Here is a 7,930-nt window from a genome sequence, read left to right on the forward strand (position 1 = left end):
GGAGTGGGAGGAGAGCACCTGGAGCATTCGAGTTAGAAGCCAAAGATTCAGTGTCCGCTCAACTCTCCGCTATTACTAATATGTTGAAGAACTTACAACGTTCCACTGATGTGAAGGAAGTGAAATCAACTAGTCTGGCATGTCTGTTATGCCAAGGCAATCATCACGAGAGCGAATGTCCAACCAATCATGAGTCCATCAACTTTGTAGGCAATTACAATCGAGGCAGCAACAATCCTTACTCAAACACTTATAATGCTGGATGGCGTCAGTATCCCAATTTTTCATGGGGAAATCAAGGAGCTCACAATGTTAATCAACTTACTAGGCAGCAGAATCACAATGAGCCTCAAAGTTACCAAAATGTTATGCCATGGCATAATGCTAACAAAGGAGCTTCATCTTCAGCGAGCATAAGTTCCTTAGAAGCTACAATTCAAGAATTCATATCTACTACGAAGACAATGCTGCAAGACCATTCTACTTCAATTAAGAATCAAGGAGCTTTACTTAATAGTCAAGGAGCCTTACTTCAAAGCCATAGCTCATCTCTGAGAGCTTTGGAAGGTCAAGTTGGTCAGATTGCTACGACATTGCAAGAGCGTCAGCAAGGATGTTTGCCAAGTGATACTGAAGTCACTAAAGGGCCTGGAAAAGAACATTGCAATGTATTAACTCTTAGGAGTGGAACACAAATCAATCGACAAGTCAAGGATAGTGGGCCACAACAAGATGATTCTAATCCCACTACTGAAGCTGAATTACATGATGATAGATTTTCTGAGAAGGACAAGGAGGAGGATTCTGCCAAGGTACCAGATTCTGATGCCAATGCAAAAGAAAATTCTATTCCTGCAGCTAAGGAAGCTAGATCTCCCCCACCATTCCCGCAAAGATTAAAGAAGCACAATGATGTCAGTTCAAGAAGTTCGTAGACATTCTTGATCAGCTCCATATCAATATACCTCTCTTGGAAGCTGTTGAACAGATGCCGATGTATGTCAAATTTCTGAAGGACATCTGTACCAAGAAGAGGAAAGTAGAGACTGTTGCCACGGCAACAGAATTTTGTTCTTCATTGAGTAAGTTGCCGCCAAAGAGAAATGATCCGGGCAACTTCATTATTCCTTGTTCAATTGGAGCTAATTTCGTTGGAAAGGCTTTATGTGATCTTGGTTCAAGTGTCAACTTAATGCTGAAATCGATATTCTTGAAGCTTGGCATAGGAGATGCAAGACCCACCTCAGTTATTTTACAACTTGCCGACAAATCCCATGTTAAACCTGAAGGGAGAGTCGAGGATGTCATAGTAAGGGTGGACAAGTTTGTGTTTCCCAGTCGACTTTTAATTCTGGACTGCGAAGTTGATGCCAAGGCACCAATCATTCTGGGAAGACCTTTCCTAGCCCTGGACGTATCTTGATAGACTGTGAAAAAGGTGAACTCACCATGAGAGTGGCTGATCAGTGTGTGACTGTCATGTTTTTAGAACACTCAAATATATGATGACATGAAGAATGCCAAGGCATTTTTGAATTGAACTCAGTGATTGAAGAAGAGACTGAACATCTTTGCAAGAACAACTTCATTCAACTAGCAGAAAATGAATATTGGGTGGATGATGAAAGGCTAGTGGAGTCCGACGACTTTCCAATTTTGGAGGAACAATCTAGCTTACTACAAGTTAGATCAGGTATGAATTTTGAACCTCTGAATTTTGATGAATTCATTTCTCCTAGGCCTTCATTATTCCATGCACCCAATCTAGAGCTTAAGACTTTGCCAGGGCATCTTAAATATGTTTACTTAGGTAGCGATGAGACTTTACCGGTGATTATTTCCTCTAAACTTACTGCTAACCAAGAGCAAAGTTTATTAAGTGTTTTGATGCAGCATAAGAAAGCAATTGGTTGGACTATGGCCGATTTGAAAGGCATTAGTCCCACGATCTGCATGCACAAGATTCTGCTAGAAGATTGCCACGGCAATTCAGTTGAACCACAAAGAAGACTCAACCCTGTTATGAAGCAAGTGGTGATGAAAGAAATTCTGAAATGGCTTGATGCTGGAGTGATCTACCCTATCTCCAATAGCTCATGGGTGAGCCCTGTCCAATGTGTTCCGAAGAAAAGAGGCACGACGGTGGTTACGAATGAGGATAATGAGCTATTACCCACTCATATTGTGACCGGATGGAGGATATTTATGGACTATAGAAAACTCAACAAAGCTACGAAGAAGGACCACTTTCCTCTACCTTTCATCGACCAAATATTGGATCGATTGGCCGGCAAAGCATTCTATTACTTTTTGGATGGGTACTCGGGGTACAATCAAATTGCCATCGCTAGAGGACCAGAGAAGACAACATTTACTTGTCCCTATGGCATTTTGCCTTTAGGAGGATGCCTTTTGGACTCTGTAATGCCCCGTCAACGTTTCAGCGCTGTATGCAAGCTATATTTTCAGATATGGTTGAGGATTTTCTAGAAATCTTCATGGACGACTTTTCTGTTTGTGGGGACGACTTTGAACGATGCCTCGGTAATTTAGCAAAAGTTCTCAAGAGATGCGAGGAGGCTGAGTTGGTCTTAAACTGGGAAAAATGTCACTTCATGGTGACTGAAGGCATTGTATTAGGCCACAAAATTTCACACAAGGGTATTGAGGTAGACAAGGCAAAGATTGAAGTGATTGAAAAATTTCCACCACCACTTTCGGTCAAGGGAATAAGAAGTTTTCTTGGACATGCTGGATTCTATAGAAGGTTTATCAAAGATCTCTCCAAGATTTCTAAACCCTTGTGCACATTGCTTCAACAAAACACCCTTTGTGTTTGACGAATTATGCCTCGGCGCATTTACTGAGCTGAAACGACAACTGATCTCGGCACCCATTGTAGTTCCTCCCGATTGGACATCACCATTTGAGCTTATGTGTGATGCAAGCGACTATGCCGTAGGAGCTGTTTTGGGGCAACGCCGAGGTAAATTTTTTCATGTTATTTATTACTCTAGCCGCACTTTAAATGAATCACAATTGAACTACACCACCACTGAGAAAGAATTACTTGCCGTGATATTTGCTTTTGATAAATTTAGATCTTACTTAATAGGCACTAAAGTTATTGTTCACAGTGATCATTCGGCTATAAAAATATTTAGTGAACAAAAAGGATGCCAAGCCTAGACTTATTAGGTGGATCTTACTTTTGCAAGAATTTGACTTAGAGGTGGTAGATAGAAAATGAACTGAAAATCAAGTTGTTGATCACTTATCTAGGCTAGAAAACAATTTTGAATGCCATGACACTGTAGATATCCAAGAGGAATTTCCTGATGAGAAAATTTTATATGTCGCGGCAATCCCGTGGTACGCTGACCTTGTTAATTTTCTTGTTAGTGGAATTGTGCCTTTTGATTTGAATAGTCAGGCTAAAAAGAATTTCAAGCACGATGCAAGGCACTATTTTTGGGATGAGCCATATCTGTTCAAACATTGTGCCGATCAACTCATTAGACGATGTGTACCTGAAGAGGAGCAAAGTGATATTTTTTACCATTGTCATTCGGCCCCACGTGGAGGCCATTTTGGTGGAGCAAGGACTGCTGCTAAGGTCCTGCAATCAGGCTTTTACTGGCCAACTTTGTTTAGAGATGCCCAAGCATTTTACAAAGGATGTGATCGATGCCAACGGACTGGAAACATCTCCAGACAACATGAGATGTTGCTGCAAAATATTTTGGAGATAGAGCTGTTTGATGTGTGGGGCATCGACTTCATGGGACCATTCCCATATTCTGAAGGAAAATTATATATATTGCTTGCTGTAGATTATGTGTCAAAGTGGGTAGGAAGCAATAGCAACATCAAGGAATGACTCCAAGACCGTACTCAAGTTTTTGCACAAGTATATTTTCACTCGGTTTGGAGTACCTCGTGCTATCATCAGTGATGAAGGAACCCATTTTGATAACAAGTTGATTGCCAAGGCATTGCTGAGATATGGAGTTCGACACAAAATTGCCACGGCATATCATCCGCAGACAAATGGCCAAGCAGAAATATCTAATCGAGAGATCAAGCAGATTTTAGAGAAAGTGGTGAACCCAAAGCGAAAGGATTGGTCGCCAAAGTTGGATGAAGCACTTTGGGCGTACAGAACAGCATTCAAAACTCCTTTGGGGATGTCACCCTTCAAGTTAGTGTATGGTAAAGCTTGTCATCTCCCGGTTGAGCTTGAACATAAAGCTTATTGGGCTATCAAGCGATTGAATTTCAATGCTCAACTAGCTGGGGAGCAGAGATTATTAGAACTTAATGAAATGAAAGAGTTTAGAGCACAAGCATATGAGAATGCTCGGATATACAAGGAGAAAACCAAGAAGTGGCATGACCAAAAACTGATGCCACGGCATTTTCATGTGGGGCAACAAGTCTTGCTTTACAACTCCAGACTTAAACTCTTTCCTGGGAAGCTAAAATCTCGATGGTCAGGGCCATTTGAGGTGCATTATGTCTATCCCCATGGAGCTGTTGACATCAAGAGAATAGACAATGGGAAGATCTTCAAGGTTAATGGCCAGCGTCTGAAAGCCTACAATGGAATTCCACCACCGCACAACAAGGACGTGTTACGGCTGCACGATACTGAAGCGTGCTCAGAGGAAAACCAAAATTCGATGCCACAGCATTGAATTTGTGTCTGTGCATAAATAAAATTTAACATTCAAGTTTTTTTCTTTAGTTTATTTTATTTTATTTTGTAATTAATTTTGATCTGATTTGTAGAGACCACATTGCTGCAAACCGTACAAGGAGCGGTTACCAAAGGGAGGAAATGACAAAGCATTAATTGGAGAGATATTCTTTTGATTTGTTTCTTTTTATTTAATTTAATTTCTGACATTTCTTTTTCTCTTTCCACAGACTTGTCATATCACCATCATTACCTTTTGGCAGTTTTTTTTCCTTCCCTATACATGCACAACCCCCCACCCACTAATTCCTCTCTTAATCGTCCTATCACCCCTTTTCCCTCCCAAATTTTAACTTTTTCTTTTCTCTTTCTTTATTCATTTTTTCTCTTTCATTTTAACTTTTACTTTTTCTCTCTCTTTTACTCATCTTCTTCCCTTATTCTCTCAATAGCCGAAATACATCCAAGTTTTTAAAGCGTTCAAAAGCTTCTTCCTTTTTCATTTTTCTTACTTCAAAAACACTGAAAATGGTGCGCTCAAGACCAGCTCCAACCGACACGACCGCTTGGCAATAGTTTGAGAACGATGAGGCCAAGGCTCGGTTCCAAAACTTCAAGAACCGAAAACTCTTTTTTGAGTTGGGATTTATTTTTACCGAGGAAACCGATGGTAGTTTTGGACCCGATGTTATGGACATCGTGATGCCGCTCAAGTGGCAGAAGCTTGCCCGTCATCCTGGTTCGGTGAACGCCTCATTAGTTAAGGAGTTCTATGGGAACATTTCCAAGCCCAATCAATACTCTATCTTCGTTCGAGGTAAGCAAATTCGTTTTACATCCACTGCTATTAATCGTTATTTTCATTTACAGGAGGTAGTAGACGGCCATGCCATGTTCGAAGAGGAAGCCGATAGCAACACATACGATGGGGTCTTGGAGGACCTTTGTTTTGAAAACACTGAGTGGAATGGACGACAAACGAGTAGATACTCGGTCAACCGAGAACGTCTTCAGCCGCGCGCAAAGTTATGGAATCACTTTCTCAAGCATAAACTAATGTCCATATCCCACAACACTACGGTATCACTTTCACGCTTATTGCTTTTACATTCTATGATAGTATCCAGTCCGATCGATGTGGGTCGTATTATTGTTCAGCAAGTTCACGACTGTTTGGGGAAAACGGCAAGTGCTTTGGTGTTTCCTAATTTAATTACCGCTTTATGTCGTAAGAAAAATGTTGAGGAAAATGCTTTTGATGAAATTTTACCTGGATTATCAGGCATCACTAGGGCTAGACTTCCACTATTGTTGGGACTTGAAAATCCTAAGTCTAAAGACCCTGTTCATGAGCAATCTGCAGGTGCTACAGAATCGAATGTCGAGGCAAGGTTACTTGCTCTCGAGGAAGCTGTAACGCAGACTCAAACTCAACTGCATGCTTTACACGGTGACATCCGATATTTTCTTTGGATACGTGAAGTATAGAGATGCTGTGGTGGAATCGTTGTTTCAAGAAATTATTCCCCACGTTCAACGGAATTTCCCTGGTTTCCCAGACGAAATTCTGCAGGCATTCAATGCTGAGGCATCTCCAGAGCCTGAGCATGATGCACCTGATCCTCCTGCTGATGACCCTACTCCTGATACACACCGGTCTGAGACTCCTGAATATCCGCCCACTGTCCCTGTCGAAGAAATACCCACCCCATCCCAACACCCAATCCTTCTCATGCACAACGTAGTAGTCGTCGCACCAAGACCACGACTGGACGCATTGTGCACTATTACTCCACTTCTTCCGAGTCCAGCCCAGCACCTATCTGAAAGCGCACCCGACGAGGAGCTGCTAGCACCTCCAAAGCACCACCACCATGTAAACATTGAGGTACCTCTCTTGCATCCATTTTCATTTAGTTGCATTTCATTGCATAACATATAGTTTATAGTTAGTTTAGTTCTCTTTAAAGCATTGAGGACAATGCTTTCCTTAAGTTTGGGGGAGGTATTGTTCTTGGTAGGTCATATGCATGATAACATTAGCATAGTATTATGCCATGACATCAGTAAATGGTAGGACAGTTAGATGAAATGTTTTGAGGATACCCGATGATGATAATTTTGTTAGGCTAGAATCTGAATGTAAATGACTGTTGAGAATGATAGAACTCACTCTAGGGCTTGATGCTTTGTGAAAAATATTTACACGATTTGTATGTTTTCTAAACTTAGAAAATTTAGGAAATTTTTATGAAGGAACTTTAGTTAGTCTTGGCATTGAAATTATAGTATGGTGTTTAAAAGAAAAATCAAAAACAAACTCCCTTAGAAATGAAACTGTGAATAAATGCTTAAGCATAGCTGTAGAGGGACACTCCTCTTTGCCGTGGCATTTCTTGGAACTTTCTTTAATAAATGGAAGCCTGTGCATATGAGTGAATGAAAGAAGTCACGGGATGACTCTACTTAACTAGCTCGGGGATGGAAGGTATGCTCCCTTTCATCTAGAGTGTGGGAGAGTAGGTGTGATACGCTGACTCCCTTCGTAACAGCATATATAAAAACAAATCAAAGAAAATAGAGTAAAAATATGCTTAATGATAAGTAAATGCCTTGACAAAAACTAGGGGAATTGATTAGAAATTGTCTAAATTCGCTAAGTATAGATTGGATACAATCACGCACACACACTACCACAAAGGATTTTGACCTAGAGAAAAGTACTTGAATTCTTGATAAGTCTAGCATGTTGAAGCCTATCGTTCTGAGGGTTGAAATTCAATTTTGTCCTACTGTCTTACTATCGAACTTTGCCATGACATTATGCTTATGTAACGGCTATCCATGCTTGAGGACAAGCAATACTTAAGTTTGGGGTGTGTTAACTTCCTAAAAAGGCTACTTTTAAAGCCTTTTTCACTTAAGTTATTGTTTGTTTAAAAGCTCATTTTAGTCATTTTAGGATCATGTAGTTGCATTTGTGGTGGTTGTGCTATTTTATTTCTTAATGGTGTTGTTTGAGGGAAAGGTGCAGTTTGTCTATGGTGTGCAGGGAATAGCAAGAAAAAGGATTCTTTGGGAAGTAATGCCGAGGCATCACACGTTGCTAAAGCAGATTGAAATGCCTTGGCATTTCTGGCGCAGAAAAAGACAAAAAAATATTTCTGCATAAGGACAGCTGGCACTGGACAGTTGTCTCTGCACGTGAAGGACAGATGTCTTTGCACGTGA

Source organism: Hibiscus syriacus, unplaced genomic scaffold, assembly GCF_006381635.1.
Source record: "Hibiscus syriacus cultivar Baekdansim isolate YM2019G1 unplaced genomic scaffold, ASM638163v2 tig00111095_pilon, whole genome shotgun sequence".
Taxonomy (NCBI): Eukaryota; Viridiplantae; Streptophyta; class Magnoliopsida; order Malvales; family Malvaceae; genus Hibiscus; species Hibiscus syriacus.